The sequence below is a fragment of the Pristiophorus japonicus genome, chromosome 7 (assembly GCF_044704955.1).
Source record: "Pristiophorus japonicus isolate sPriJap1 chromosome 7, sPriJap1.hap1, whole genome shotgun sequence".
Classification (NCBI taxonomy): Eukaryota; Metazoa; Chordata; class Chondrichthyes; family Pristiophoridae; genus Pristiophorus; species Pristiophorus japonicus.
Window position 1 is genome coordinate 116,184,581 of NC_091983.1, and position 9,826 is coordinate 116,194,406.

Sequence of the window (9,826 nt, forward strand, 5' to 3'; positions counted from 1 at the left end):
AAGGTGTATTATGATTAAATAATAAATCATACAGAATTCCATTTAATAGAACATATTTAATGTCAGTGAGCATTAGAAGCTTTGTCGTGGAGAGTTCCCTGTGGCTATGTATAATAGCGCTCTAGCTATTATACCTTGTAATACGCAATTGAATCCTAAGAAGGCATTTTTCACTATTATTCCCTTATTCAAAATTCTATACTGCATTTTTGATATTTCCTTCCCATACACTGAAGTGTAACCCCAGAATAATTAGGCTGTTGTCTTATATTACATTGTGATTTTTTTTTCCCCCCTCAGCTCCAAATTCACGAATTCAAAATTGATGCAGGACATTTTAAAAGATATGATTTGGTGCAGTGAATTACTAATATAAACATAATGTGCTAAACTGCTTCTGGCCAAGTGCAGTCAACTATAACACTTAAAAACTCTGCTGTTTGAGGCCTCAACATTGGTCATATCTTTCAAAGTGCCACCTCCAGATTGTTCCTTACAAGTCTGAGTATGGCAAAACAAGCATTATGAGACAACACTCAGTAGACAGGCCTTTTCCACCTTCGGTACGCAAGAGACGGGCTATGGACCAGTTGCCCAGTCCATTGAAATGACCATGATACTCTGTAGTCTAGTTTCACTAAAATGCACTGAGACATAATTATATTGAATAGCGTTAAAGGATTGGGATGGTAGTTTTGCTGGGAAAAGATGCTCTATAATTGATCTGTTCGCCATTCTGCTCAAATTAATGGACTCACACAAAAGCCTCCCCTTAGTTCTGAGATGTAGTCATTCAAAGTTCCCTGGAATACTACGGATATTGGACCAGTATCCAGTGACATGTCGCTTCTTCCAGAATTTGACTCTGCGCCAGATCCTTTCTATGGTAAGTCCACACAAAGCTCAGTAAATACTTGTAAATTCTATAGGCAAGAGGTCAATAACAAATTCTTTGGTGCATACTGGGATGCAGTTATTTGAGTTGCAGTGTACGTTGCCCCCTTGATCCTTGTATGCTCCAATATCTATAGGCTGGGAGAACCACACTAAAATGTAAATATGCTGACAGTGAATTATAATATGAGATTAGCTTTATGGGACACAAGTGCAAACAGTGCCAAAGGAACAGCACTATGTTCAGATAATATCAACCCCACTATCCAAACATTTTTTTTAAATATATACTAAAAACTTTATTAATTCTTCAAAAATACCCTAATTTAATACATATTTATATAGCAGTGAAGTTTATTTCACAAAATTTAAATACATGCTAACACATTTCATGGGGTTACTACAATAAGTTGGAGATTCTATTGTTGCAAAGGAAGGGGTTGAGGTCGGGGAAGAATGTATATGGGAATACATTGAATATTAAAAAAAAAATCCCTTGAAAATGGTTATATAGGCTCTGAGTTCGCGGGCGCGTATGAAGTGCGCACACTCCCTTAGGGGCCCCGCAAGTTCCGGATTTAGGCATGCGAAGCACATACACCTAAACTCAGAACTTGCGATCTGTCAAGAATCCTCTTAACAGATCCTCCGCATCCGGAAGGAAGGGGCCTCTGCGGATTGCCCAGCTTCTGCTCAACGAATGCCCATAAAATTCTTGATACTGATAAAAGCAGGCGTAAGACGTTTTAAAAGACAGAAAAATACTTTTTTTTCAATAATTTACACAATTTTTCAATAATTTAAACATTTAAAAACCTGTGAAATGAGGTAAGTTTATTTTTAGACCCTTTAAAATATGTAAATTTTGTTTTAAATAATTCAATTCCATTTTGATTTTAAATATGATTTTTAAAATTTATTTTGTGTGTTTGGGGGGATAGTCCCATTCATACTTGTGGTGATTCCATACATATGGAACCAACCACAAGTATGAATGGGAATACCCCTACTTTGATCGGTTGGACTGGCCCACGAGATCCCAGGGACGCATGAGATACGTGGGCCTCCATGCAGGCCTTTGCGTAGAGGCCCAGGAGCGTAAGTCTCCATACCTCTCGGACTACCAGGCAAGTTCTTAGATGCTTTGCAGGTTGGAGGTATCTGCCCGCAGGAAGTCTTTGACTGCAATTTCGGGGCCATTGTTTTTTTTGGAATATTACCTTGGATAAAGTTCAAACGTTTATGCTTTGCATTGTTTTGATATTTTTGTAAAAAAGTAAAATAAATTGCATATGGGCACTCTGAATATAAACAACCCTTGAATATAATTAAGTGCATGGCTCTCTTGTGAAAGTTCACAAGTTGATGAATTACATTGTTTGATGTTTTTGAAGAAAGAAGAAATTCAGTTACCTTCACTGTCCCCAATAATGGTTTTGTTGGCTTAGTCCATTACAGTATGGAGGAAGGACGGATGACTAAACTTGCAGCAGGTCCAAGCATGTTCTGTTTTGCTATCAATCATAATAGGACATCCTGATGTGTTATGTAGCCCTAGCCCCAACCGTGATTGAAATGGATTCCGCACAATCCGGGAACCAATGAATCAGCAGGAAAACACAGGAAACAAAGTCAAACTCAATAATTGAAGCTCCAGGCAAATATTTCAACTTGATTTCCAGGCTCATGTCCATTGTCCTGGACAAGGTGAGCTTGGAGAGGTAATGAGGAGAGATGGGAGGGTATCTAGAGAAATATGTGGGTTCAGGATGAGGGCAGGGAAGCCTAGTTGGGGTGAAGGGTGTGGGTGGTGTTGGCTTGGCGGGCCAACTAAATTGCAGTCGATGTAATTAATGGATGATCTCGATTTTAAAGACATAAAAAATCCATGAGCCCCTCGCAGTTTTTCTTAGAAATGAGCGTGGAGTCGGAAGGGGAGCAATGAGTGAGGAGACAGTTTATAGTGGATAAAAGAAGTTGGGGATTATTTTTGATTTCCAAAATCATCGGCATCTTAATATTCAAGTCAAAGAATGTATTTCAGTGATTTGGTTGTTCATTTTCTGTCATTTGTCAGTCGAGGATTTTTACATTGGAAAAAAAAATGGCCAGTTTGATTGCTCACCTTTCTGATGCTTATTTGTTCTTCATTGATACCCACCCACTGAATCAAACTCCTTTTGATTTGTCCACTTCCAACCAATCAGACTTTTATTTGGTAACAACAGATAAGTGCTCATTTCAAACATGCACTTATTTTGTCTTACGGGTGTGTCATGCTGTCAGAGAGATATTTAGGGCACACTGAAAGCACGATGTGACAGATGCAGACTAGATGCAAGATTATTAATTATGTAGATTTATTGATATTTTATATTTGTTTTAATGCAAAATGTTAACTTACTATTATGAGGCTCAATTTTCCCCAATTACCTGCAACGTTTTTTTTTTGGAGTAAATAAAAAATCTCCAAGTTTCTCCAAAGTTTCTGCGCCAGTGTAATTCAGTTAGGGTCGATTCTTTTAGGTTACGATTTTTTTGGGTCATGGGGGCGTAACCTGATGTCTGCGCTAGTTTTTCACATTTAAGCAAGTTTGGCCAACTGACATTTTCCTAGGACAGTGTATGAGACCACTCCCAAAAAACCTTCGGGCACTTAAGAAAAAGCAGCAAACATCAAAAAATCAGAAAGATGCCATTGTTTTTAGGTGAAGTTTTGGAGGGAATCCAAGAAGGCAAAGCATATGCATCATAAATTTTAATTTCTTTCAAAATCAAGAGAGAATTATGGAAGTCTAATGCAATTCTTTAATTTTTAATTTTTTTCAAAGTATGCCACAATCGAACCTCTCCTCACCGGGCTTGAGGATCAGAGCGTCGGCCGGCAGAATCACTCCCTCACCCGGACACATGCCCAGAGGAAAGTGCCCCATGACTGCCCAGGCAATGCATGACAGGGCTGTGGGCTTCTCCAGGATTGCTGGCTTCGCCAAGGTACAGGGCTGCATTGATTGTACCCACATTGCCTTGCGAGCACCTTTGCAGGATTCCGAGATGTAAAGGAACAGAAAAGGCTACCACTCCATGAACGTGCAGCTCGTCTGTGACGACATGCATCGCATCATCGCAGTTGATGTGAGAAACCCTGGGAGCACCCATGGTGCGTTCATCCTACGCAAAAGTGCAATATCTGCCATATTTCAGCAGCAGCCAGAAGGTCAGAGCTGGCTGCTGGGGACCAAAGGGTATGGCCTCGCCACCTGGCTAATGACGACCCTACGTGTAACTCGGATGGAAGCTGAGCGGGAATACAACATGTCAAAAATTGCGACACGCAGCATAATAGAGAGGACCATTGGCATCTTGAAGCAGCGTTTCCGATGCCTGGACCATGTTTACTGTTTGGACCTGTTCCGTAATGTTGTGTTGTGTTAATAGAACAAATAATGGAAATTATTTTTCTTTAGTTCAAAAAGTTGTGTTAATAATGGAGCTGCTAATGGAAATTATTCAATTATAATTTAAAATATATTTTATTCAAAATTTTAACACTTGTTTGTACTTAACTTTAATAAAAATATTCTTGTATCAAATTTTAAATTATTCAGTTAAGATCACTTACAAACTTTGAGATCACTTACAAACTTTTAAACTTGTAAATTTACATCACATACAAAAAAATTTTTATTTGAGAACAGTAGCAACAATAATAACAACAACAGTAGCAAAGAAAGGCTGCACCCATCTCTCCTCCACTTTATTCTAAGACTGCCCACTGCGTTTGGTCTTGGCGACTACACGCCTGCCCGCAGGCAGTGGCGCAGCAATTCTCTGGTTGCTCCAAGCTTATTCGTTCGAGCATCTTGGGTGATGCACACTTCTTGATGGGGGGCATGGGCAGCCAGTAATGTGGAAGGCCTGGCTTGAGCCTCTTCAGAGGTTGGTCTGGGATTGGCGTAGGAATGGCAGTTGATTCCGTCAATGGCCGCGGGGTCTGGGTGTGTTCCCTTATTGCAGCAGCTACCTGCGACATTCCCTCTCCCATGTGCCTGGACAGTATTCCCATTTCTCGCGAGAGTGTTGTTACTTTTCTTGACACTCCCGATACCTCATCAGCCATCCCACTGATGGTGTCTAGGAGTGATTGCGTAAGATCAATGCTCTCCCGACTCATTGCCATCATCAACCACATCTGTCACATCCTGCACCTCCAGAGAATGCTGTCGAGCTCTCCTTCCCCCCCCCTCCTCACCCTGGGTGTGGATCGCTGCACCCCACTGGGACTCACAGCCTCGGAGAGTAGGGCCCTGGGTTGCCTCGCTGCACCGCACTGTAAACCAGAAGCCTCGGACTGTGTGAAACCATGAAATGTCCCAATACTCTCACTAGTCAGGAAAGGGGCTGGCATCTCAATGGGTGACACCAGCACCTCCATAGAGTGAGTACAACAGTGGGGGCGTCATCCCTCACCTCCCCCTGCTCTTCACCCTCACCTTCACCCCGATGCTCTTGGTCTGGAAGGTCGGAGTGGAAGATGTTCTCTTCAGGCTCGTCCGCAACTGAATAATCTTCTGCTTCGGTTTAAGCCTCGTCAGAATTGGCCTCAAGTTCTGCAAAATATAACAGAACAGACAAATGATTAGCAGCAGAGAAGGGGGCAGGGTGGCATGAGTAGGCTCACACGGGGCAGGGTGGCATGAGTAGGCTCACACAGTGCAGGTAGCAGGCTGATTTGAAGGATCACGATGAATGATAGCACATTGCATCAACCGAAGCGTAGCTGACGGAGCCATCCCCATTAACCAAAGCACGGCTAGCCCTTGCAGTACTTAACATTTATCAAAGCCAGACTGTGGAATTTGCAGGACATACCCGCTCCCTCGAGTGTAGGCCCAGCTTGTGCAGTGATGGTTGCTTTTCTCCAGGCAGGACCCATCAAAGCAGCAACCTTCTCTTCCAAGGGTGTCTGAGAGTGTAGATTTGCCGGTTCCGTGTTCTCTCTCTTTGGTTGTGTGCCACCTTCCTCTGCAAAGATGAAAATATAACTTTTTAGAGAGGGTGTCTTTCTGCTGAGTGGGACATATACAAATGGTCACATTTACAATTGCAATTCCAGTGAATAAATGAAAATATTACTTACACTAACTGCTTGACGAAGGTCCTGCCATTTCTTTTTGCACTGGCCTCTGGACTTCAGGGTGGTCACAGTTGATTCCAGCATTTCTTCATTTCTTTTGATGAAACTTTTATTTGACCTCTGCTGGTGTCCAGCTCGTGCCATCTGGCCTCAATTACAGTAACCAGGGCCTCTATTTCGTCCAGTGAGAAATTCTTGGTCTTTGAGCCGCGTTGCATATTGCAGCTCCGATTCTTTTCCACTCAAAATTGAAGTTCTCACACACCACTCAGAATTAAAGTTCTCACACACAACTTTTTAAAAATGGCTGAATGCAGACCGGGAGGTGTACTGGGTATGCGCACCCATAGCAATCACGTACAAAAGGTCATTTTTTTCCCGCGCATGCGCAGAAGGGTGGAGGGGATGGGGGAGCCTCCTTTTTTCATCACAGACATTAGGCTCCACCCCTCAAAGCTAAAGGGGCACCAATTTCAAAAATTAGAACAGAGAAACATAAAAAAAAATGTTGGCATAGTCGGGCCCCCAAAAATCGGGAGTAACTCTTGAAATATGCCAAAAAACAACACTGGGGAAAATTGAGCCCATGATGTTTGAAAATTCAAAATATATTTGTCTTAAGAAATGTTTCTTTAGTAATTTGGTGGAATGGTTCCTATCTATCACATTGTCCTTCATTTTGGATATCTATTTGCATTTTGTCTTTTTGAGCCTGCAGGATTCTAAATAATCTATGCAAATTGGGGTCCAAGGACATACATTGATACAATTTTATCAGCCTGCTGGGCAGAGCTTGCACAATGGATAGTCTGTTCAATAAAATCTAGCAGTATTGCAGCAGAAAACCGAAAACATAAGTGTGAAAATTATTTTTGTGGGGCCAGGAGAACTAAGAGTACTCCTCTGGGTTCCACAAGACTAATGTGGGCTGTTTCCCCCCTCCCCCCCAGACCCCTTGACCTTCCTGCCACCCTGGTCAGCTGCTTGAAACTGCACTATTGCAGAGTCAGCCAGCTACTTCAGGAGGCCCCTTCAGGACATGTAGCTCCCTGGAAGAGCCTTAAGAAGGGCAGACCCTTGAAATGGGAAGGCCTCCCACCTGAGGGATTGAGCATCCTGCCTCTGTTAGCCAGATATCCGACAGTTAAAATCCATCCTCTTGTATCAGACAGCTATGTTGGGAAACCTATCTTGTAGTATTGCATCATGAGTCAGGTTTTTTTCTTGTCCTAAAATGTAAGTTTTAATCTTGTCTTATTTCAAATTTTGCTCTTATTTTAGTAATGGTCTTCATAAGAAACAGTCCTAACTTTAGTCTAGACGTTTCTTCCCAAATTTTAATCATGTTTATAGTTTTAACCTTGGGGAAAAATTAATTGTGTTTTTCCTTTCTACATCATTTTTGCCTTTTAAAGAATTATTTTCAAAATGGATACTTTAAAATGTCATTTGTTTCGCTTCTCAATACATACATTTTCATACAAATTTTCATGAACTATTTTTGTTCTTATTTTCATCCCAATTTTCATTGTTGGAAAAACATTGATACGTAAATTCTGGTTGGATTGCAACATATGGCACTGGGCACAAAACAAATTACAAATATCAGAAAATGGCAGACCTAATGGAATCTGTCCTCTAATAATTAGCTAAAATTGTGTTTTTAGTAAATACTTACTGCTGTTAAACATAAATTGAAAAATGTGGCACTGTGGCTCAGTGGGTAGCACACTCGTCTCTCAGTCAGAAGGTTGTAGGTTTAAGTCTCACTCCAGGGTCCTAGGCTGGCACCCCCGTCATCATCCATCATCATAGGCAGATCTTTGAAATCGAGGAAGACATACTTCCACTCTAAAAGTGAGTTCTCAGGTAACTGTGCAGTCCAATATGGGAATTACAGTCTCTGTCACAGGTGGGACAGACAGTCGTTGAAGGAAAGGGTGGGTGGGGAGTCTGGTTTGCCGCATGTTCCTTCCGCTGCCTCTGCTTGTTTTCTGCATGCCCTCGGCGACAAGACTCGAGGTGCTCAGCGCCCTCCCAGATGCTGTTCCTCCACTTAGGATGGTCTTTGGCCAGGGGCTCCCAGGTCCAGTGCAGAGCTGAGGGAGTGCTGATTGTCGGAGGTGCCACCTTTCAGATGAGACGGCACCTCCGTCTGCTTTCTCAGATGAGCGTAAAAGATACCTTGGCACTATTTTGAAGAAGAGCAGGGGAGTTATCCCTGGTGTCCTGGCCAATAGTTATCCCTCAATCAACATAACAAAGAAAGGAAAGATAGATTACGACGGTAAACTTGCGCAAAACATAAAAACAGATAGTAAAAGCTTTTACAGATATATAAAATGGAAAAGAGTGACTAAAGTAAATGTTGGTCCCTTAGAAGATGAGAAGGGGGATTTAATAATGGGAAATGTGGAAATGGCTGAGACCTTAAACAATTATTTTGCTTCGATCTTCACAGTGGAAGACACAAAAACCATGCCAAAAATTGCTGGTCACAGGAATGTGGGAAGGAAGGACCTTGACACAATCACTATCACTTGGGGGGTAGTGCTGGACAGGCTAATGGGACTCAAGGTAGACAAGTCCCCTGGTCCTGATGAAATGCAACCCAGGGTATTAAAAGAGATGGCGGAAGTTATAGCAGATGCATTCGTTATAATCTACCAAAATTCTCTGGACTCTGGGGAGGTACCAGCAGATTGGAAAGCAGCTAATGTAACGCCTCTGTTTAAAAAAGGGGGCAGACAAAAGGCAGGTAACTATAGGCTGGTTAGTTTAACATCTGTAGTGGGGAAAATGCTTGAAACTATCATTAAGGAAGAAATAGCGGGACATCGAGATAGGAATAGTGCAATCAAGCAGACGCAGCATGGATTCATGAAGGGGAAATCATGTTTAACTAATTTACTGGAATTCTTTGAGGATATAACGAGCATGGTGGATAGAGGTGTACCGATGGATATGGTGTATTTAGATTTTCAAAAGGCATTCGATAAGGTGCCACACAAAAGGTTACTGCAGAAGATAAAGGTACGCGGAGTCAGAGGAAATGTATTAGCATGGATAGAAAATTGGCTGGCGAACAGAAAGCAGAGAGTCGGGATAAATGGGTCCTTTTCGGGTTGGAAATCGGTGGTTAGTGGTGTGCCACAGGGATCGGTGCTGGGACCACAACTGTTTACAATATACATAGATGACCTGGAAGAGGGGACAGAGTGTAGTGCAACAAAATTTGCAGATGACACAAAGATTAGTGGGAAAGCGGGTTGTGTAGAGGACACAGAGAGGCTGCAAAGAGATTTAGATAGGTTAAGCGAATGGGCTAAGGTTTGGCAGATGGAATACAATGTCGGAAAGTGTGAGGTCATCCACCTTGGGGGGAAAAAAACAGTAAAAGGGAATATTATTTGAATGGGGAGAAATTACAACATGCTGCGGTGCAGAGGGACCTGGGGGTCCTTGTGAATGAATCCCAAAAAGTTAGTTTGCAGGTGCAGCAGGTAATCAGGAAGGCGAATGGAATGTTGGCCTTCATTGCGAGAGGGATGGAGTACAAAAGCAGGGAGGTCCTTCTGCAACTGTATAGGGTATTGGTGAGGCCGCACCTGGAGTACTGTGTGCAGTTTTGGTCACCTTACTTAAGGAAGGATATACTAGCTTTGGAGGGGGTACAGAGACGATTCACTTGGCTGATTCCGGAGATGAGGGGGTTACCTTATGATGATAGATTGAGTAGACTGGGTCTTTACTTGTTGGAGTTCAGAAGGATGAGGGGTGATCTTACAGAAACAT